This window comes from Arachis stenosperma, chromosome 5, assembly GCF_014773155.1.
Source record: "Arachis stenosperma cultivar V10309 chromosome 5, arast.V10309.gnm1.PFL2, whole genome shotgun sequence".
Taxonomy (NCBI): Eukaryota; Viridiplantae; Streptophyta; class Magnoliopsida; order Fabales; family Fabaceae; genus Arachis; species Arachis stenosperma.
This window is the reverse complement of record NC_080381.1, coordinates 104,720,212-104,744,593: the sequence shown is the minus strand read 5'-3', so window position 1 is coordinate 104,744,593 and position 24,382 is coordinate 104,720,212. Positions and strand designations below refer to the sequence as shown.

Sequence of the window (24,382 nt, the reverse complement as noted above, 5' to 3'; positions counted from 1 at the left end):
GGTTCATGAATGTTGGCTCTTGAAAGAACGATGAAAAAGGAGACATGTTACTGAGGATCTGAAAAATCATAAAAATGATTCTTGAAGTAAGAAAAAGCAGTGAATACAAAAAAAAAAGAGAAAGGAGACGAAAAAAAAAAGAAGAAAAACCGAAAAAAAAAGAAAAAAAAAAAGAAGAGAAAAGAGAAAAGAAAAAGAAAGAATAAAGTTGTGATCCAAGGCAAAAAAAGTGTGCTTAAGAAACCTGGACACCTCTAATTGGGGACTTTAGCAAAGCTGAGTCACAATCTGAAAAGGTTCACCCAATTATGTGTCTGTGGCATGTATGTATCCGGTGGTAATACTGGAAGACAAAGTGCTTTGGGCCACGGCCAAGACTCAATAAGTAGCTGTGTTCAAGAATCATCATACTTAACTAGGAGAATCAATAACACTATCTGGATTCTGAGTTCCTAAAGAAGCCATTCATTCTGAATTCCAAAGGATAGAGTGAGATGCCAAAACTATTCAGAGGCAAAAAGTTAAAAGCCCCGCTCATCTGATTAATACTGATCTTCATAGATGTTTTTGGAATTCATTGCATATTCTCTTCTTTTTATCTTATTTGATCTTCAGTTGCTTGGGGACAAGCAACAATTTAAGTTTGGTGTTGTGATGAGCGGATAATTTATATACTTTTTGGCATTGTTTTTAGTATGTTTTTGGTATGATCTAGTTAGTTTTTAGTATATTTTTATTAGTTTTTAGTTAAAATTCACTTTTCTGGACTTTACTATGAGTTTGTGTATTTTTCTGTGATTTCAGGTATTTTCTGGCTGAAATTGAGGGACCTGAGCAAAAATCTGATTCAGAGACCAAAAAGGACTGCAGATGCTGTTGGATTCTGACCTCCCTGCACTCGAAGTGGATTTTCTGGAGCTACAGAAGCCCAATTGGCGCGCTCTCAACGGCGTTGGAAATTAGACATCCTGGGCTTTCCAGCAATATATGATAGTCCATACTTTGCCCAAGATTTGATGGCCCAAACCGGCGTTCAAAGTTACCTCAAGAAATTCCAGCGTTAAACGCCGGAACTGGCACCCAAATGGGAGTTAAACGCCCAAACTGGCACCAAAGCTGGCGTTTAACTCCAAGAAGAGTCTCTACACGAAAAATGCTTCATTGCTCAGCCCATGCACACACCAAGTGGGCCCGGAAGTGGATTTTTATGTCATTTACTCATTTCTGTACACCTTAGGCTACTAGTTTTCTATAAGTAGAACCTTTTACTATTGTATTAGAAATCTTGGGATCTTTGGAACCTTTTTCTTTAGATCTTTTGATCACTTTGGGAGGCTGGCCATTCGGCCATGCCTAGACCTTGTTCTTATGTATTTTCAACGGTGGAGTTTCTACACACCATAGATTAAGGTGTGGAGCTCTGCTGTACCTCGAGTATTAATGCAATTACTATTGTTCTTCCATTCAATTCCGCTTGTTCTTGTTCTAAGATATCACTTGTTCTTCAACTTGATGAATGTGATGATCCGTGACACTCATCATCATTCTCACCTATGAACAAGGTGACTGACAACCATTCTTGTTCTACAAGCAACCAAGGCTTAGTGAATATCTCTTGGATTCTTTAACCAGAATCTTCGTGGTATAGGCAGGACCTGATGGCGGCATTCAAGAGAATCCGGAAGGTCTAAACCTTGTCTGTGGTATTCTGAGTAGGATTCAATGATTGAATGACTGTGACGTGCTTCAAACTCCTAGCAGGCGGGGCGTTAGTGACAGACGCAAAAGTATCGATGGATATTATTCCGGCCCGACCGAGAACCGACAGCTGAATTCCGCTATGCCGTGACAGGACATATGCAATCGCTTTCACTGAGAGGATGGGAGGTAGCCATTGACAACGGTGAAACCCTACACGAGCTTGCCATGGAAAGGAGTAAGAAGGATTGGATGAAGGCAGTAGGAAAGCAGAGAGACGGAAGGGAAGGCATCTTCATGCGCTTATCTGAAGTTCCTACCAATGAATTACATAAGTATCACTATCTTTATCTTTTATGTTATTTTCGTTCATCATCATATACATTTGAGTTTGCCTGACTAAGATTTACAAGATGACCATAGCTTGCTTCAATGCTAACAATCTCCGTGGGATCGACCCTTACTCACGTAAGGTATTACTTGGACGACCCAGTGCACTTGCTGGTTAGTTGTGCGAAGTTGTGTAATGCCATGGAATTGAACCACCAAGTTTTTGGAGTTCATGACCAGGGATTATGAGAGTTGTGAAAAGTATTGTTCACAATTTCGCGCACCAGGGGCTAAGATAGATCATGAATGTCTTACATAATGAAATGTTAGCGTTACATGTGTTGCAAGCAAGCAAAAATGAAAAATAACAATCAAGACACAAGAGACAGCGACATTTTGATTGCAAGCATAAGAAGGTGAGCACAATACATTGCATAAAAGATAAGTGGCACACCAAACTTAGTGTGACACTTTCACTTGGAATTAATGCAAGTATCTAGTAAAGATTGGAAGCAAATTTTTATTGCATAGCAACACCAAACTTAGAATGCAATCATATGTCAATTTTATTTAAAACAAAACTAAATAAAACTGTTGTCTGTTAAAGACAATCACCAAGCCAATAATCTGTCATGAATAAAGCTCTCTTGGTAAAGTATTAACAAACACAGTAAATAAGCAAACTAAAATGAAACCAAACAGAAAAATGACTAAAGAAAGTAGAATGAAAAAGTGTCAAATTAAAAGAAAAAAATAAAACTGCAGAGGCATTATGATTATGCAGACAAGTAGTGTTGCTTGAATGAATTGCATAGAAAAATAAGTGGCACACCAAACTTAGAATCTTGGTGTGTCACTTTCATTTTTGATTTGATGCAATCATCCAAAAAGATTGAAAACAATTTTGTTGCAAGGCAACACCAAACTTAGAATGTAACCATATGCCCATTTATTGAATTTAAACAAAGTAAAGAACAAAAACAAAGCAGAGAAGAAATTATACCTACGGTTGGGTTACCTCCCAACAAGTGCTCTTTTAGTGTCATTAGCTTGACATGTTGTTCTTCACTTTCTTCCTCTTCTTCCAATTAGTTAAGAGGAATGACTTCATGGGGGGAGAAGTTTCAGCTTTTGTCCCCTTTCTTGGTTTCCTCTCAGCAAGCTTTCTTTTGAAATTGGCTTGGTTGAGCTTGCTTGCTGACTTAGGGACAGAATTGGTGCTCTTGTTAGTTGCCTTCACTTCTTTGTTGTTAAGACATGGTTGCTGTGTGATTTTGGAGTTTGATCTTCATCCAGAGCCTTTTGAATTGGTGGTTCCATGACCACTTCCTTCATGTGATTTTCTGCTTTACTTGAGTTTGACTTCTCTTGAGTGTCTTCCTCCCTTTCTCCTTCATGATTTTCCATTAATGCCTCTGGGAGGGAATCTTTATGTTTCATTGTCACCTCAAGTGGCTCTTGTGAATGTAAAAGTTCAGGATCCAATGCCTCCTCCACCTCATTTTTCATTAAAATTTTGCTTGACACATAGGCTTCTCCATCTTGCCTTTCCACTTTCTTCGTTGCACTCAACAATTGAGCTACGTGCACTTCCATGTTTGTGAAAAAGTTCTCTTTCCTTTTCCAGAATATCTGTGCCTCCCTCTCATATTTTTCAAACATGGTCTCAAGCTTTGAGAGGCTTTGGTTCAAGGAAGTTTGTGTGGGTGGTGAATTTTGATAGAGGCTTTCTGTTGAAGCATGGTCAAGTGATGATATCTTTGGATGAATATATATGGAGCATTAGAATTTCCTTCCCAGCCACCAGTAGAATCATGACTAGCATCATTTCGTGTGGAAGAATATCCTTGCTCATCTTGTGGTTCTGAAGCAAATCTCCATGAATTGGAGTGCTCAGGATGTGTATTCTCTTGGTGATAGTCCCAGCCACCATTAGAGATTGGTGATGGTGGGTAATATCCCATAAAATTTGTTTGATCATAAGATGAGTTGAACTCCATTTGAATTTTGTAAAACACAACACCAAGGGAGATTGAAATTCATATCTCAAAGATGAATTTCTTAGTGAGGCAATAACTCAAACACCTTGGTTTCAACTTAGAACAGAGAACAAAAATAAAGAAAATGCTTGATCTAGACTTCTCACCCACTTAATCATTGTTGATCTAATCAATCCCCAGCAACGGCGCCAAAAACTTGATGTGCGGAAAACGATCCGACACAAAACTCACCGGCAAGTGTACCGGGTCGCATCAAGTAGTAATAACTCACTTAGAGTGAGGTCGATCCCACAGGGATTGATGGATCAAGCAACTTTAGTGGGTGATTAGTTTAGTCAAGCTAACATTGAAGTGAATTTGGATGAAGTGTAGCCAACAGAAAGTAAATGACAGGGAATTAAAAGTGCAGAATAATTAAATTGCTGAAACTTAAAGAACAAGAAAGTAAAATAGCTGAAACTTAAATTGCAAGAAATATAAATTGCATGAAATATAAAGGGGAGTGGGTGCTGGAAATTAAAATTCAACAGGAAAGTGTAAATAGCAATCAAACAGAGAAGTAAAAGGTGCAAAATCATGCAACAGATCTAAACAGAAAATGGAAATTGCTTGAAGAATTCTAAACAGAAAAGCAGTGCTTAATTTGCAGCAATTTAAAAGAATGTTGAAGATCTCAGGGAATCAATGAGACTAGAGAACAAGTCTAGATCTCACTCCCTTCCTTGATCCAACAAGAGAGAAGTTGCAGAAAATTTAAAAGAACAGATTGCAGAAGAAGAAGATTTAAAACAGCAAATGAAAATTGAGTTATGCAGTAAGAGAACAAGATGAATCTCAAATCAGGAATGAAACAGAATTCCTTCCTTCCCAATCCAAAATTCCAAAACAGCAATAAAAACTAAGAGAGAGCTCTCAAATCCTAATATTCCCTAGTGGGTCTCGCCTCCTTTCTATCTCCAATCGAGCTCTAATTGATGCCTTTATATAGGCTTTACAAAGTGAAAATGAAAATGAAATTAAAACAAAATAAAAATCCTAATCTAATTGATCCATGTGCCTTTGAGTCATGTTGAGTGGGCTTTGCTTGCTTTGGATTTGAGGGAAATGGGTCTTGGATGGCCTTGGTTCAATTGGTGAAGATTTGAGTTCAAAGGGAATTTGAATTGAATTTTGATTGAATTTGGCCCATGACACTCCCAGGAGGCTGCCCTGCCCATGTGGAGGGCAGGGCAGGATTTGGTGGATGTTGGTGTGGCTTGGTGCGCAAAACGCTGCCCTGCCCGCGCCGAGGGCAGGGCAGGAAAAATTTGGTGCGCCAGAATGTGCCACGGTGCGTGCTTGGTGATGTGCGGAAAACGATCCGACACAAAACTCACCGGCAAGTGTACCGGGTCGCATCAAGTAATAATAACTCACATGAGTGAGGTCGATCCCACAGGGATTGAAGGATTGAGCAATTTTAGTTTAGTGGTTGATTTAGTCAAGCGAATCAAGTTTTGGTGAGTGGGTTGTATTTAACAGAAGCTAAATGACAGTAAATGTAAAGGGGAGGGAAAATTGCAGTAAATTAAAGAGCAGGAAAGTAAACTTGCAGAATCTTAAAGAACAAGAAAGTAAATGACTAAAACTTAAAGTGCAAGAAATGTAAATTGCAGTAACTTAAATGGCAAGAAATATAAATTGCTTGAATGTAAAAGGGATTTGAGGACTGGGATTGCAGAATCTAAACAAAGAGAAAGTAAATTGCAACAATTGATAGAGCAGAAATTGAATTGGAAGCAATGAGAATTCAAACAGAAATGAAATTAAAATGCAGCAGGGTTCACAGAAGAACCAAAAGTAAAATTGGGTCTCAGGTCTCAAGAGACTAGGTAGCAGAGCCTAGATCTCTATTTGCCTTCCCAGATCCAAGTTCACAAAGCAATTGACAAGGAATTGAAGAAGAAGCAGTAAAGAGAATGTAAATTGATTTAATTATGCAGAAAAGTTACTAAAGAGTTCTTGAGTGGAGATTGAGACAGAATTTCCTCAATTCTTAACACCCAAGAATCAAAACAAGGAAATTAAAAAGACCAAGCAAGAATGAGAAGAAGAGAGATCAATTCTCCTCCCCAATTCTCTGAAATCTTGGTGTAGTCTCTCAAGGAAAGTTACAAAAGCTCAAAGAAAGTGCAAAATTCAAGGCAAAGCAAAAGGTAAGTCAAAAGGTGAAGTAAAAGTTCAAAAGTCCTAATTACATCAAACTAGCTCCTATTTATACACTTTCTCTTTTTGGATTTTGGGATTTGGATGGGCTTTTGATTTGGTGAAGAAATGAATTAAAATGGGGTTTTAATTTGAATTTTCGGCCCATGAGAGGTTGCTCCCAGGAGGCTGCCCTGCCCTTGTGGAGGGCAGGGCAGGATTTGGTGCATGTTGGCGCGGCTTTGGTGCGGCTTTGGTGCGGCCTGGTGCATGTTGGTGCGCAAAACGCTGCCCTGCCCGCGCCAAGGGCAGGGCAGGAAAAGTTGGTGCGCCAGAATTTGCTTTGGTTCGCTGTTGGTGCTGCCAGAATCAAGAATTGGTGCGCCAGAATTTGCCTTGGTGCATAGGATGCTGCCCTGCCCTCGCGGAGGGCAGGGCAGAAAAAATTGGTGCTGCCAGGATTGAGTGTGGTGCGCGCTGGTGCTGCCAGGAGAGTGATTTGGTGCGCCAGAAGTGTCTCTTGGTGCGCCAAATCCATGCACCAACAAAATGCTGCCCTGCCCTTGTGGAGGGCAGGGCAGTGTTTCCACTTTGATGTCCCGTGTTCGAAACACGGCTGGAACACACGCTCAATTAATTTCCTTGGTTTCTTGGCGCGGCACTCAACCTTAGTTCCTTGCTTCTTCCTTGTTCCGTGTTCGATTCTTGTGGCATGCATGGGTGACATTTTTCCTTTGATTTTCTTCCTTGGTGAGCCCGATACTGCCCTTGTGGAGGGCAGGGCAAGGTTCTCTTCTTCTTGGTTCCAAGGCACAATTTTGTGCTCTGCCCTTGTAGTGGGCAGGGCAGAGTTGCCTTCCTTGCTTGGTTCCCTTATGTTGCCCTCCTAGAGGGCAGTGTGCCCTTGTGGAGGGCAATGTTTGCCTCCCCTTTGCATGCGGCACACTTCCTCTTGCTTTGACCACACTTTCCTTTCCTTGGGCTACACTTCTTAGGCCACGCTTTTCCTTTTCTTTTCTTTTCTTCACCTATAATAAACCAAAACAACCACTCCAAGTATCACTAAATTCAAGAGCTTATAAATCAATTAAATTCAATTAAAATTAGCTTAAACCTCATGATTTAACATTAATTTCATGGTGGTTGCTTGATTTAGAGAAGTTATGCATTTTCACTCCAAATCACTTACTTAGGATGCAAGAAAGTGCATAAATGCTAACAAAACAAGTGAAATTAGCTTGAAAATGGGTATATGATGACTTGTCATCACAACACCAAACTTAAATCTTGCTTGTCCCCAAGCAAGCATCAAAACTAAGAGAAATTGAAATGAATAAGAAAAGAACACATATCCTTATTAGGCATAGCAGAACTTCAATCTGTGGGGTCTTTATGCAGACAATGATAACTCAAGTTATTGTTTGCTGTTACATAATACACATTTTTCATCAAAGGTTTGCTAAACTTGCTGTTATAAGACTTACTTTTACTCACTCCCTTGCTAACTTTTCTTTCTTATAATGCTTAACAAGCTTATTCTTTTGGAGGTTTGGTGTCAAATGTTGCATGGCTTTATTTGTTTCTTTCTTTTACTCAACATCTCTCCACCACAGACACTTGGCTCACTAATTCTTCCTAGGATCATTGATGCCCAGCATCTCTTTGGATAACTAAATGTTTTGTATCTAAGTTGCTCTTTATTGTGGACTTTCAATTGGCCATCCCAAATCAGTTGATCTAAGTGACCGGGTTTTAAAATACCCCTTAGAATTTACTCATCCAAGCAGATCTTAGTACAAGAACACCACAGGCATATGTCCTAGGGTCCAAGCTATTGGTGTCCAACCTTTATTCTTGTTTTCTTGCCATTCTTTTCTGTTTTTGTTACCAAGGGCTGTTTCATTATTGATAAGAGTCTTTACAACAGCAAGCTAACTCTCACTTGAATGAAAATGATATTATGCAACAATTATTTCATGAGTTATGCATTTAATCAAACACATATACCACCACCAACTTCCATTCATACTTATGCAACATTGGATATTTCACTTTTCAATTCAGACCAAACTCTTTTATTTAAGCATATGGGAAACAAGACAATTTTTAAATCTAAGTGATGGATAACAAGCATTATGCAGATTTAGCATTTTTAACAAACAATTTCACTTGCAGCTAGATAAACACTTTAGCAAGACATACAATGGTTTCCAGATTCAAAACATTTCACAGCAGCAAGGATTAAGTTTTAGATACAACCTTTGAAGTTGTAGCCCTTTGATTTTTCCTTCTGTTGTGTTCTCTTTGAGTTAAAATGCATAATGTCTTCAATTGTTGACTCATGTCCTGCATAATCCTCAAAGTTGCTTGCTTCTCAAGCCCTTAATTGTATGGTTAGTATGCATAAACTGAGTGTGGTTCCAGGATTGATTTTTGGTGTAGGGACACCAAACTTAATTGTTTGCCACTACCTCAGATGCAACAAGTCAACCATATTTGAAACCATGTATCCTTGCTAAAGGTTAATGAAATTAAAGCTAGAAAACAATTCAACAGTTGAATAATGTGTTTGATTGCTTGGAGCTAGAATCATGCAAGAGGTGAGAATGTGTTTTTAAATGATATTTTTGGTGGAACACCAAAACTTAGAAGTTTTCATTCTCCCTCAAATTGTTTTGGTGTGCAACACCAAACTTAGCTCCTTGCAATGCATACCAATTATTCAACATTTTTATTGAAAAAGCTATGAAAAAGAAAACTACCTCAGGTTGGGTTGCCTCCCAACAAGCGCTCTTTTATTGTCATTAGCTTGACATTGAACTCCCTTTAGGGTGGTTGATGTTGGTGATGTCTCAACTTGTCACCTCTCACTGTCAGCTTTCTCTGTGTGCCTTGATGCTCAATTTCCATATGCTCAAGAGAAAGTATTTGGTTGACAGTGTAATAATCTTCTGCTCCCTGCTGTTGATATACTAGTTGCACCTTATCACCTTTAGAAAATCCTTCAGTTGGGATTTTCTTGTTCTTCCACCCTTTGTGAGCCTTTTTCTTGCTCTTCATCTTTTTTCTTTCTTGTTGATCTTTCTTTCTTGACAGTGACTTGAGTTGTGATACCTTCCTTCTTGTTTATCACCCCTGCTTCCTTTTGAATCCCTTTTTCTTCTTGCATCTGTTGTTTTTCTGTTCTACTTCCTTGTCAGTTGATTGCTTTGGAAGGAGATCATCACTCATTTTGCTTGTTTCTTCATCCCTTTGTAATTCTGGAAAGACTTTCAGGATGATGCTCTCCTCATGCATCCTGAGGGTTAACTCTCCTTGCTCTATATCCACAATGGCTCTAGCAGTGGCCAGAAATGGTCGACCAAGTATTATGGAGTCACTTCCATTTTCTGAAGAATCCAGGATCACAAAATCTGCCGGATAGATGAACTTGCCAACCTTAACTAAAAGGTTCTCAATCAGCCCTTTAGGATATACTACTGATTGGTCCACCAATTCCAAGGACATCTGTGTTGGTTTCACCTCCTCTATGCCAAGCCTTTTCACTAGAGAATATGGGATTAGATTTATGCTTGCTCCTAGATCGCACATTCCCTTGTTAATGAATAGGTTTCCAATAGTGCATGGTAAGAAGAAACCTCCAGGGTCTTCAAGCTTGGAAGGGAGTCCCTTTTTAATGAGTGCACTGCATTCTTCACTGAGCATTACAGTCTCCTTTTCATTCTACTGTCTCTTCTTGTTAATGAGCTCCTTTAAGAACTTGGCATATAAAGGCATTTGCTCCAATGCTTCAGCTAAAGGTATGTTGATCTCCAACTTCTTGAAAGTCTCAAGAAATTTATGGAAATGCTGCTCCTTTGTTTCCTTGTGAAATCTCTGTGGATAAGGCAGTGGTGGTGTTAAGCTCTTCTCCACTTGATGCTGTTTTGGAATTGGTTCTTCCCTGATTTGCTCTCCTTTCTTCAAATTCTGTGGCTTGTTGTCTTCCTCTGTGAGTTTTTCTGGGACATTCTTGGTCATCATGTCCTTGTTGATGGCTTCATCATTCTTTGTTGGCTTAGTGTCATTATGCTTGGTTGCCCCTTGGTTACCATCTGTTAACACTTTTCCACTTCTTAGTTGCACAACCTTGCATTCTTCCTTTGGGCTGGGAATGGTGTCACTAGGTAGTGAACTTGATGGCTTCTCAACAGAAATCTGTTTGGAGATTTGTCCAATCTGCCTCTCTAGGTTCTTCATAGAGGCTTCTTGGTTCTTCATCAGTTTCTCCATGAGCAACTCTAGATTAGTGATCCTCTGTGAGTCTTGTGAGATGGGTTGATTTTTTGGTGTTGATGGATGATGATAAGTGTTTTGGTTAGTTGGGTGGTTATTGGTTAGGTGATGGTTAGAATTGGGGTAGTTGTTTTGTGGTTTTCTGTATGAGTTTTGGTTAGTGTTTGGCTGGGAGTTGTGGTTTGTGTTTTTCCAATTGTTCTGACTTGTGTTTCTTTGCCATGGTTGTTGGTTTTGATTATGGTTATCTCCCCATCTGAGGTTGGGATGGTTCTTCCAAGATGGATTGTAAGTGTCCCCATAGACTTCATTTGTTCCAGGATTTTGGTTGTGCATGTATTGGACTTGCTCTTGCTGTTGCTCCTCTTGAGTTTCTTCACCTTGCACCCATGTGGTTGGAGGTTGGCTTGTGGTGCTCACTGCTGCCACTTGCAAGCCATCAATTCTTTTAGCCATTTGCTCAAACTATTGTTGAATCTGCTGCTGCATCATCTTGTTCTGAGCTAGGATAGAATCCACTCCTTCTAACTCCATTACTCCTCATCTCTGTGATGGTTGGCGTTGTCTTTGATGAGCAAAGAAATATTGGTTATTGGCCACCATATCAATGAGGTTTTGAGCTTCCTCTGTGGTTTTCATGAGTTGTAATGAGCCTCCTGCTGAGTGATCAAGTGCTTCTTGAGCTTTAAGAGTGAGTCCTTCATAGAAGTTCTGCAACTTGTCCCACTCAGTGAACATCTCTGGTGGACATTTCCTCAATAGAGCCTTATATCTTTCCCATGCTTCATATAAGTTCTCAGCCTCCAATTGAGTGAACGTTTGAACCTCAGTCTTCAACCTTAGAATTCTTTGAGGGGGATAAAATTTGGCAAGAAACTTGCTCACCAAGTCATCCCAAGTGTTGATGCTTTCTTTTGGAAAGGTCTCTAGCCATTGAGTGGCTTTATCTCTGAGAGAGAATGGAAAGAGCAGCAACTTGTAGCTATCAGGAGGTACACCATTGGTTTTCACTGTGTCACAAATTCTCAAGAAGGTAGACAAATGTTGATTTGGATCCTCCAAAGGCCCTCCTCCAAAAGAACAATTGTTTTGAACCAGAGTGATGAGTTGTGGCTTTAGTTCAAAATTGTTGCATTGACATTAGGAGGAAGAATACTACTTCCACAGTGTCTAGCATTTGCAAATGTGTATGAAGCCAAGACTCTTCGTTGCTGTTGGTTATTGTTGGCTCCTTCTCCTGGTTGATTGGGATCTCCTTCCATTTCTTGGAATTCCTCCTCAGATTCTTCTTCTCCAATAACGTTCTTCCCTCTTTCAGCTCTTCTATTCTCCGAAGAGTTCTTTGATCAATTTCAGAGAGGATAGGGGAAGATCTTCCTGTACCTGACATACAAACACACAACAATAAACACAAACCCAGAAAATTAATAAAACTTCAATCTATTGCTAGAATGAGGTTTTAGTTAGTTTAAGCAAAAATTCAAACAGTTAGTGTGTTAGTAGGAATTAGAATAACAGAAAAGAAAAAGTGCTTAATCTAGACCTCCACTTCACTTAATCATTATCAATCTATTTCAATCCCCGGCAACGGCGCCAAAAAACTTGATGTGCGGAAAACGATCCGACACAAAACTCACCGGCAAGTGTACCGGGTCGCATCAAGTAATAATAACTCACATGAGTGAGGTCGATCCCACAGGGATTGAAGGATTGAGCAATTTTAGTTTAGTGGTTGATTTAGTCAAGCGAATCAAGTTTTGGTTGAGTGGGTTGTATTTAACAGAAGCTAAATGACAGTAAATGTAAAGGGGGAAGGGAAAATTGCAGTAAATTAAAGAGCAGGAAAGTAAACTTGCAGAATCTTAAAGAACAAGAAAGTAAATGACTGAAACTTAAAGTGCAAGAAATGTAAATTGCAGTAACTTAAATGGCAAGAAATATAAATTGCTTGAATGTAAAAGGGATTTGAGGACTGGGATTGCAGAATCTAAACAAAGAGAAAGTAAATTGCCACAATTGATAGAGCAGAAATTGAATTGGAAGCAATGAGAATTCAAACAGAAAATGAAATTAAAATGCAGCAGGGTTCACAGAAGAACTAAAAGTAAAATTGGGTCTCAGGTCTCAAGAGACTAGGTAGCAGAGCCTAGATCTCTATTTGCCTTCCCAGATCCAAGTTCACAAAGCAATTGACAAGGAATTGAAGAAGAAGCAGTAAAGAGAATGTAAATTGATTTAATTATGCAGAAAAGTTACTAAAGAGTTCTTGAGTGGAGATTGAGACAGAATTTCCTCAATTCTTAACACCCAAGAATCAAAACAAGGAAATTAAAAAGACCCAAGCAAGAATGAGGAAGAAGAGAGATCAATTCTCCTCCCCAATTCTCTGAAATCTTGGTGTAGTCTCTCAAGGAAAGTTACAAAAGCTCAAAGAAAGTGCAAAATTCAAGGCAAAGCAAAAGGTAAGTCAAAAGGTGAAGTAAAAGTTCAAAAGTCCTAATTACATCAAACTAGCTCCTATTTATACACTTTCTCTTTTTGGATTTTGGGATTTGGATGGGCTTTTGATTTGGTGAAGAAATGAATTAAAATGGGGTTTTAATTTGAATTTTCGGCCCATGAGAGGTTGCTCCCAGGAGGCTGCCCTGCCCTTGTGGAGGGCAGGGCAGGATTTGGTGCATGTTGGCGCGGCTTTGGTGCGGCTTTGGTGCGGCCTGGTGCATGTTGGTGCGCAAAACGCTGCCCTGCCCGCGCCAAGGGCAGGGCAGGAAAAGTTGGTGCGCCAGAATTTGCTTTGGTGCGCTGTTGGTGCTGCCAGAATCAAGAATTGGTGCGCCAGAATTTGCCTTGGTGCATAGGATGCTGCCCTGCCCTCGCGGAGGGCAGGGCAGAAAAAATTGGTGCTGCCAGGATTGAGTGTGGTGCGCGTTGGTGCTGCCAGGAGAGTGATTTGGTGCGCCAGAAGTGTCTCTTGGTGCGCCAGATCCATGCACCAACAAAATGCTGCCCTGCCCTCGCGGAGGGCAGGGTAGTGTTTCCACTTTGATGTCCCGTGTTCGAAACACGGCTGGAACACACGCTCAATTAATTTCCTTGGTTTCTTGGCGCGGCACTCAACCTTAGTTCCTTGCTTCTTCCTTGTTCCGTGTTCGATTCTTGTGGCATGCATGGGTGACATTTTTCCTTTGATTTTCTTCCTTGGTGAGCCCGATATGCCCTTGTGGAGGGCAGGGCAAGGTTCTCTTCTTCTTGGTTCCAAGGCACAATTTTGTGCTCTGCCCTTGTAGTGGGCAGGGCAGAGTTGCCTTCCTTGCTTGGTTCCCTTATGTTGCCCTCCTAGAGGGCAGTGTGCCCTTGTGGAGGGCAATGTTTGCCTCCCCTTTGCATGCGGCACACTTCCTCTTGCTTTGACCACACTTCCTTTCCTTGGGCTACACTTCTTAGGCCACGCTTTTCCTTTTCTTTTCTTTTCTTCACCTATAATAAACCAAAACAACCACTCCAAGTATCACTAAATTCAAGAGGCTTATAAATCAATTAAAATTCAATTAAAATTAGTTTAAACCTCATGATTTAACATTAATTTCATGGTGGTTGCTTGATTTAGAGAAGTTATGCATTTTCACTCCAAATCACTTACTTAGGATGCAAGAAAGTGCATAAATGCTAACAAAACAAGTGAAATTAGCTAGAAAAATGGGTATATGATGACTTGTCATCACATGGTGCTGCCAGGATTGTGTGTGGTGCGCCAGATTCACTTTTTGGTGCGCCAGAGTTGTGCACCAACCAAATGCTACCCTGCCCTTGCGGAGGGCAGGGCAATGTTTCCAAAAAATGAAGCTCCGCGTTCGATACTTGGTGGATGCACACGCTACTTCTTTTCCTTGGTTTATTTTTGCTTATTTTTGGCCCTTAAATATGCCTCTCGTTCCTGCCGCAATTGTTCGCCAAATATGGATTGCTATATATCGTTGGAAAGCTCTGAATGTCAGCTTTCCAACGCAACTGGAAGCACATCAATTGGACGTCTGTAGCTCAAGTTATAGCCCTTTGAAGGAGGCATGGTCATGCTGTGAGCGCCCAGATTTTACCTTAGCGAAATTCTTGCTTCCAATCCTCAATGTGCATCACGATTCTGCCCTGCCCTTGGCAAGGGCAGGGCAGTGTGCGTGCTGGCTGCTTCCTTCCTTGATTTGGTCATGGGCCACGCTTTTAAAAGCGTGGCCTAAGGCTCCAAAGTGTACCCCAACTTCAAAGTGTACCCCAAAGCTCTTTTTTTCTCCTTTTTTTGTGCTTCTTTGCTTCTTTTTCTTCTTATTTCCTACAAGATTTATAAAATTAAAATATCAAGAAAATATATCATTTAAGTACAAAAAGCATTCAATATTTAAGCACAAATCATCAATTTCTTGTATGAAAAAGCATAGAAAATGGGTATATGATGACATGTCATCAATCATTGGCTTCGGCCCCAGAGAGGGAACCAGAAGAACCAAGATGAAAATACAATAGTAAAAGGTCCTACTTATAGAAAACTAGTAGCCTAAGGGTTACAAAGATGAGTAAATGACATAAAAATCCACTTCCGGGCCCACTTGGTGTGTGCTTGGGCTGAGCAATGAAGCATTTTCGTGTAGAGACTCTTCTTGGAGTTAAACGCCAGCTTTTATGCCAGTTTGGGCGTTTAACTCCCATTTTGGTGCCAGTTCCGGCGTTTAACGCTGGGAATTCTGAGGGTGACTTTGAACACCAGTTTGGGCCATTAAATCTTGGGCAAAGTATGGACTAGCATATATTGCTGGAAAGCCCAGGATGTCTACTTTCCAACGCCGTTGAGAGCGCGCCAATTGGGCTTTTGTAGCTCCAGAAAATCCTTTTTTAGTGCAGGGAGGTCAGAATCCAACAGCATCTGCAGTCCTTTTCAGTCTCTGAATCAGATTTTTGCTCAGGTCCCTCAATTTCAGCCAGAAAATACATGAAATCACAGAAAAACACACAAACTCATAGTAAAGTCCAAAAAAGTGAATTTTAACTAAAAACTAACAAAACTATACTAAAAACTAACTAGATCATACTAAAAACATACTAAAAACAATGCCAAAAAGCGTACAAATTATCCGCTCATCACAACACCAAACTTAAATTGTTGCTTGTCCCCAAGCAACTGAAAATCAAATAAGATAAAAAGAAGAGAATATGCAATGAACTCCAAAAACATCTATGAAGATCAGTATTAATTAGATGAGCGGGACTTTTAGCTTTTTGCCTCTGAACAGTTTTGGCATCTCACTCTATCCTTTGAAACTCAGAATGATTGGCTTCTTTAGGAACTCAGAATCCAGATAGTGTTATTGATTTTCCTAGTTAAGTATGATGATTCTTGAACACAGCTACTTATTGAGTCTTGGCTGTGGCCCAAAGCACTCTGTCTTCCAGTATTACCACCGGATACATACATGCCACAGACACATAATTGGGTGAACCTTTTCAGATTGTGACTTAGCTTTGCTAGAGTCCCCAACTAGAGGTGTCCAGGGTTCTTAAGCACACTCTTTTTGCCTTGGATCACAACTTTATTTCTCTCTTTTTTTTTCGTTTTTTTTTTCTCTTTTTTTTTGTTTTTTTTTTGTATTCACTGCTTTTTCTTGCTTCAATAATCATTTTTTTATGATTTTTCAGATCCTCAGTAACATGTCTCCTTTTTCATCATTCTTTCAAGAGCCAACATTCATGAACCACAAATTCAAAAGACATATACACTGTTTAAGCATACATTCAGAAAACAAAAATATTGCCACCACATCAAAATAATCAAACTGTTATAAAATTCAAAATTCATGCAATTCTTTTTCTTTTTTTCTTTTTTTCAAGAGAGGTGATGGATTCATAGGACATTCATAACTTTAAGGCATAGACACTAAGACACTAATGATCACAAGACACAAACATGGGCAAACATAAAGCATAAATTTTCAAAAAACAAGAAAATAAAGAACAAGGAGATTAAAGAACGGGTCCACCTTAGTGATGGTGGCTTGTTCTTCCTCTTGAAGGTCTTATGGAGTGCTTGAGCTCCTCAATGTCTCTTCCTTGTCTTTGTTGCTCCTCTCTCATGATTCTTTGATCTTCTCTAATTTCATGGAGGAGGATGGAATGTTCTTGGTGCTCCACCCTTAGTTGTCCCATGTTGGAACTCAATTCTCCTAGGGAGGTGTTCAGTTGCTCCCAATAGTTTTGTGGAGGAAAGTGCATCCCTTGAGGCATCTCAGGGATCTCATGATGAGAGGGGTCTCTTGTTTGCTCCATCCTTTTCTTAGTGATGGGCTTATCCTCATCAATGGGGATGTCTCCCTCTATGTCAACTCCTACTGAATAACAGATGTGACAAATGAGATGAGGAAAGGCTAACCTTGCCAAGGTAGAGGACTTGTCCGCCACCTTATAGATTTCTTGAGCTATAACCTCATGAACTTCTATTTCTTCTCCAATCATGATGCTATGGATCATGATGGCTCTGTCTAGAGTAACTTCGGACCGGTTGCTAGTGGGAATGATTGAGCGTTGGATAAACTCCAACCATCCTCTAGCCACGGGTTTGAGGTCATGCCTTCTCAATTGAACCGGCTTTCCTCTTGAATCTCTCTTCCATTGGGCGCCCTCTTCACAAATGTCAGTGAGGACTTGGTCCAACCTTTGATCAAAGTTGACCCTTCTAGTGTAAGGATGTTCATCTCCTTGCATCATAGGCAAGTTGAATGCCAACCTTACATTTTCCGGACTAAAATCCAAGTATTTTCCCCGAACCATAGTAAGCCAATTCTTTGGATCCGGGTTCACACTTTGATCATGGTTCTTGGTGATCCATGCATTGGCATAGAACTCTTGAACCATTAAGATTCCGACTTGTTGAATGGGGTTGGTAAGAACTTCCCAACCTCTTCTTCGGATCTCATGTCGGATCTCCGGATATTCACCCTTTTTGAGTGAAAAAGGGACCTCGGGGATCACCTTCTTCAAGGCCACAACTTCATAGAAGTGGTCTTGATGCACCCTTTGAGATGAATCTCTCCATCTCCCATGACTCAGAGGTGGAAGCTTTTGCCTTCCCTTTCCTCTTTCTAGAGGTTTCTCCGGCCTTGGATGCCATAAATGGTTATGGAAAAACGAAAAAGCAACGCTTTTACCACACCAAACGTAAAAGGTTTGCTCGTCCTCGAGCAAAAGAAGAAAGAAAAGAGTAGAAGAAGAAGAAATGAGGAAGAAGGGAATGGTTTTTGTGTTCGGCCAAAGAGGGTGAGAAGTGGTGTTTAGGTTGTGTGAAAATGAAGGGGTGAAGAAGGGTTTATATAGGAGAGGGGGGTCATGGTTCGGTCATGTATGGGTGGGTTTGGGAGGGAAAGTGGTTTGAATTTGAAGGGTGAGGTAGGTGGGGTTTTGTGAAGGATGGATGTGAGTGGTGAAGAGAAGATGGGATTTGATAGGTGAAGGGTTTTTGGGGAAGAGGTATTGAGGTGATTGGTGAATGGGGAAGAAGAGAGAGAGTGGTGGGGTTGTTGGGGATCCTGTGGGGTCCACAGATCCTGAGGTGTAAAGGAAAAGTCATCCCTGCACCAAATGGCATGCAAATCACGTTTTGAGCCAATTCTGGCGTTAAACGCCGGGCTGGTGCCCATTTCTGGCGTTTAACGCCAGGTTCTTGCCCTTTCCTGGCATTTAACGCCAGTCTGGTGCCCCTTTCTAGCGTTAAACGCCCAGAATGGTGCCAGACTGGGCGTTTAACGCCCATCTGCTAGCCTTACTGGCGTTTAAACGCCAGTAGGTTCTTCCTCCAGGGTGTGCTGTTTTTCTTCCTGTTTTTCATTCTGTTTTTGCTTTTTCAATTGATTTTGTGACTTCTCATGATCATCAACCTACAAAATAAAATAAAATAACAAAGAAAAAAATATATAAAATATAACATTGGGTTGCCTCCCAACAAGCGCTTCTTTAATGTCATTAGCTTGACAGATGGCTCTCATGGAGCCTCACATTTTCTCAGAGCAATGTTGGAACCTCCTAACACCAAACTTAGAGTTTGAATGTGGGGGTTCAACACCAAACTTAGAATTTGGTTGTGGCCTCCCAACACCAAACTTAGAGTTTGACTGTGGGGGCTCTGCTTGACTGTGATTTGAGAGAAGCTCTTCATGCTTCCTCTCCATGGTGACAGAGGGATATCCTTGAGCCTTAAACACAAAGGATTCTTCATTCACTTGAATGATCAGTTCACCTCTATCAACATCAATCACAGCCTTTGCTGTGGCTAGGAAGGGTCTGCCAAGGATGATGGATTCATCCATGCACTTCCCAGTCTCTAGGACTATGAAATCAGCAGGGATGTAGTGGTCTTCAATCTTCACCAAAACATCCTCTACAAGTCCATGAGCTTGTTTTCTTGAGTTGTCTGCCATCTCTAATGAGATTCTTGCAGCTTGCACCTCAAAGATCCCTAGTTTCTCCATTACAGAGAGAGGCATGAGGTTTACACTTGACCCTAAGTCACATAGAGCCTTGTTGAAGGTCATGGTGCCTATGGTACAAGGTATGGAGAACTTCCCAGGGTCCTGCCTCTTTTGAGGTAATTTCTGCCTAGACAAGTCATCCAATTCTTTGGTGAGCAAAGGGGGTTCATCCTCCCAATTCTCATTTCCAAATAACTTGTCATTTAGCTTCATGATTGCTCCAAGGTATTTAGCAACATGCTCTTCAGTGACATACTCATCCTCTTCAGAGGAAGAATACTCATCAGAGCTCATGAAAGGCAGAAGTAAGTCCAATGGAATCTCTATGGTCTCATTTTGAGCCTCAGATTCCCATGGTTCCTCATTGGGGAACTCAGTGGAAGCTAGTGCACGCCCATTGAGGTCTTCCTCAGTGGCGTTCACTTCCTCTCCTTCCTCTCCAAATTCGGCCATGTTGATGGCCTTGCACTCTCCTTTTGGATTTTCTTCTGTATTGCTTGGGAGAGTACTAGGAGGGAGTTCAGTAATTTTCTTGCTCAGCTGTCCCACTTGTGCCTCCAAATTCCTAATGGAGGACCTTGTTTCAGTCATGAAACTTTGAGAGGTTTTGATTAGATCAGAGACCATAGTTGCTAAGTCAGAGGGGTTCTGCTTAGAATTCTCTGTCTGTTGCTGAGAAGATGATGGAAAAGGCTTGCCATTGCTAAACCTGTTTCTTCCACCATTATTGTTGTTGAAACCTTGTTGAGGTCTGTTGATCCTTCCATGAGAAATTTGGATGATTTCTCCATGAAGAATTATAGGTGTTTCCATAGGGTTCTCCTAGGTAATTCACCTCTTCCATTGAAGGGTTCTCAGGATCATAAGCTTCTTCTTCAGATGAAGCATCCTTAGTACTGCTTGGTGCATTTGCATTCCAGACAGACTTTGAGAAATCAAATTGACTTGTTGAGTCAATATCTTGTTCTGAGCCAGAATGGCATTCAGAGTATCAATCTCAAGAACTCCTTTCTTCTGATTTGTCCCATTGTTCACAGGATTCCTTTCAGAAGTGTACATGAATTGGTTATTTGCAACCATTTCAATTAGCTCTTGAGCTTCTGTAGGCATCTTCTTCAGATGAAGAGATCCTCCAGCAGAGCTATCCAAAGACATCTTGGATAGTTCAGAGAGACCATCATAGAAAATACCTATGATGCTCCATTCAGAAAGCATGTCAGAAGGACATTTTCTGATCAATTGTTTGTATCTTTCCCAAGCTTCATAGAGGGATTCTCCATCCTTCTGTCTGAAGGTTTGGACTTCCACTCTAAGCTTACTCAATTTTTGAGGTGGAAAGAACTTTGCCAAGAAGGCATTGACTAGCTTTTCCCATGAGTCCAGGCTTTCTTTAGGTTGTGAGTCCAACCATGTCCTAGCTCTGTCTCTTACAGCAAAAGGGAATAGCATAAGTCTGTAGACTTCAGGGTCAACCCCATTAGTCTTGACAGTGTCACAGATTTGCAAGAATTCAGCTAAGAACTGATGAGGATCTTCCAATGGAAGTCCATGGAACTTGCAATTCTGTTGCATTAGAGAAACTAATTGAGGCTTAAGCTCAAAGTTGTTTGCTCCAATGGCAGGGATAGAGATGCTTCTCCCATAGAAGTCGGGAGTAGGTGCAGTAAAGTCACCCAGCACCTTCCTTGCATTGTTTGCATTGTTGTTGTTTTCGGCTGCCATGTCTTCTTCTTTGAAGATTTCTGTTAGGTCCTCTACAGAGAGTTGTGCCTTAGCTTCTCTTAGCTTTCGCTTCAAGGTCCTTTCAGGTTCAGGATCAGCTTCAACAAGAATGCCTTTGTCTTTGTTCCTGCTCATATGAAAGAGAAGAGAACAAGGAAATATGGAATCCTCTATGTCACAGTATAGAGATTCCTTGAGGTATCAGAGGAAAAGAAAAATAGAAGACAGAGGTAGAAAATTCGAACTTATCAAGAAAGATGGAGTTCGAATTGTGCATTGAGGAATAGTGTTAGCCCATAAATAGAAGGATGTGAGAGGAGGGAAGGTAATTTTCGAAAATTAATTAAAAAGATTTTAAAAACATTTTGAAAAACACTAATTTATTTTCGAAAATAAGAGTGGAAAAGAAATCAAGTGATTTTTGAAAAGGATTTTGAAATTAGAAGTCAAAAAGATTTGATTGAAAACTATTTTGAAAAAGATGAGGTTAAGAAGATATGATTGGTTTAAAAAAAAATAAGTGATTGAGAAGATATGATTTGAAAACAATTTTAAAAAGATTTGATTTTAAAAAAATAATGACTTGCCTAACAAGAAAAGATATGATTCAAACATTAAACCTTTCTCAACAGAAAAGGCAACATACTTGAAATGTTCAATCAAATCATTAATTGTTAGCAAGTATCTTTGAGAAAGGATAGAAATTGATTTTGAAAACATTTGATTGAAAAGATATGATTTGAAAAAGATTTGATTTTGAAAAACTTTGAAAACTTGAAAAAAATTGATTTGAAAACAAAATCCTCCCCCTTGTGCCATCCTGGCGTTAAACGCCCAGAATGGTGCACATTCTGGCGTTTAACGACCAATGCACTACCTTTTTGGGCGTTAAACGCCCAACCAGGCACCCTGGCTGGCGTTTAAACGCCAGTCTGTCCTTCTTCACAAAACGCCCAGCTTTTTCTGTATAATTCCTCTGTTGCATGTTCTGAATCTTCAGTTCCCTGTACTATTGACTTGAAAATAGAACCAAGATCAAATAAACAATGCATGCAAGACACCAAACTTAAAATTAGACACTAGACTCAAACAAGAAACATAAAATATTTTTGGTTTTTATGATTTTGAAAATTTTTTTTTTGTGTTTTTTTCGAAAATTATATGGAAATAGAAAATAAAAGTTTCAGAATTCTTAATTTGGATTCCAGGAATCATTGCAATGCTAGTCTAAGACTCCGGTCCAGGAATTAGACATGGCTTCACAGCCAGCCAAGCTTTCAAAGAAAGCTTCGGTCCAAAACACTAGACATGGCCAATGGCCAGCCAAGGCTTAGCAGATCATTGCTCCAATAGCAAGATTGATAGAGATCAATAAGCTCTTGTGATGATCAGTTGAAACCTCGGTCCAATAAGATTAGACATGGCTTCACAGCCAGCCAGACTTCAACAGATCATCATGAAACACTAGAATTCATTCTTAAGAACTCTGAAGAAAAATACCTAATCTAAGCAACAAGATGAACCGTCAGTTGTCCATACACGAAACAATCCCCGGCAACGGCGCCAAAAACTTGGTGCACGAAATTGTGATCAATACTTTTCACAACTCAAATAATCCCCGGTAATGAATCCAAAAACTTGGTGTTCAATACCATGGCATAAACACAACTTCGCACAACTAACCAGCAAGTGCACTGGGTCGTCCAAGTAATAAACCTTACGCGAGTAAGGGTCGATCCCACGGAGATTATTGGTATGAAGCAAGCTATGGTCACCTTGTAAATCTTAGTCAGGCAGACTCAAATGGGTATAGTGATATACGAATAAAACATAAGGATAAAGATAGAGATACTTATGTAATTCATTGGTAGGAATTTCAGATAAGCGTATGAAGATGCTTGGTCCCTTCCGTCTCTCTGCTTTCCTACTGTCTTCATCCAATCCTTCTTACTCCTTTCCATGGCAAGCTTATGCAAGGGTTTCACCGTTGTCAGTGGCTACCTCCCATCCTCTCAGTGGAAATGTTCAACGCACCCTATCACAGCACGGCTATCCATCTGTCGGTTCTCGATCAGGCCGGAATAGAATCCAGTGATTCTTTTGCGTTTGTCACTAACGCCCCGCCTTCAGGAGTTTGAAGCACGTCACAGTCATTCAATCATTGAATCCTACTCAGAATACCACAGACAAGGTTAGACCTTCCGGATTCTCTTGAATGCCGCCATCAGTTCTTGCCTATACCACGAAGACTCTGATCTCACGGAATGGCTGGCTCATTTGTCAGGCGAGCACTCGGTTGTCAGGCGATCAACCATGCATCGTGTATCAGGAATCCAAGAGATATTCACCCAATCTAAGGTAGAACGGAGGTGGGTGTCAGTCACACGTTCATAGGTGAGAATGATGATGAGTGTCACGGATCATCACATTCATCAAGTTGAAGAACAAGTGATATCTTGGACAAAGAACAAGCGGAATTGAATAGAAGAACAATAGTAATTGCATTAATACTCGAGGTACAGCAGAGCTCCACACCTTAATCTATGGTGTGTAGAAACTCCACCGTTGAAAATACATAAGAACAAGAGTGATCATTGGCTTCGGCCCCAGAGAGGGAACCAGAAGAACCAAGATGAAAATACAATAGTAAAAGGTCCTACTTATAGAAAACTAGTAGCCTAAGGGTTACAAAGATGAGTAAATGACATAAAAATCCACTTCCGGTCCCACTTGGTGTGTGCTTGGGCTGAGCAATGAAGCATTTTCGTGTAGAGACTCTTCTTGGAGTTAAACGCCAGCTTTTATGCCAGTTTGGGCGTTTAACTCCCATTTTGGTGCCAGTTCCGGCGTTTAACGCTGGGAATTCTGAGGGTGACTTTGAACGCCGGTTTGGGCCATCAAAGCTTGAGCAAAGTATGGACTATCATATATTTCTGGAAAGCCCAGGATGTCTACTTTCCAACGCCGTTGAGAGCGCGCCAATTGGGCTTCTGTAGCTCCAGAAAATCCATTTTGAGTGCAGGGAGGTCAGAATCCAACAGCATCTGCAGTCCTTTTCAGTCTCTGAATCAGATTTTTGCTCAGGTCCCTCAATTTCAGCCAGAAAATACCTGAAATCACAGAAAAACACACAAACTCATAGTAAAGTCCAGAAAAGTGAATTTTAACTAAAAACTAACAAAAATATACTAAAAACTAACTAGATCATACTAAAAACATACTAAAAACAATGCCAAAAAGCGTACAAATTATCCGCTCATCAATGATCGAGAACCGACAGATGATTAGCCATGCAGTGACAGCGCACCTGGACCATTTTTACTGAGAGGATGGACGGTAGCCATTGACAACGGTGATCTCCAACATACAGCTTGCCATGGAAAGGAGTAAGAATGATTGAATGAAAGTAGTAGGAAAGCAGAGATTCAGAAGGAACACAGTATCTTCATGCGCTTATCTGAAATTCCCACCAATGAATTACATAAGTATCTCTATCTTTATTTTATGCTTTATTTATCTTTATATTCGAAAACCATTATAACCATTAGAATCCGCCTGACTGAGATTTACAAGATGACCATAGCTTGCTTCATACCAACAATCTCCGTGGGATCGACCCTTACTCACGTAAGGTTTATTACTTGGACGACCTAGTGCACTTGCTGGTTA

General features: G+C 40.4%; 1 non-coding gene across 1 annotated transcript; it reads left to right on the top strand.

Annotated features, from left to right (window-relative positions):
* Positions 1-20,200: 20,200 nt before the first annotated feature.
* Positions 20,201-20,308, top strand: LOC130984890 (small nucleolar RNA R71). The gene has a single exon (XR_009088794.1). It is a non-coding gene; the product is annotated as a small nucleolar RNA R71 (small nucleolar RNA).
* Positions 20,309-24,382: the final 4,074 nt, after the last annotated feature.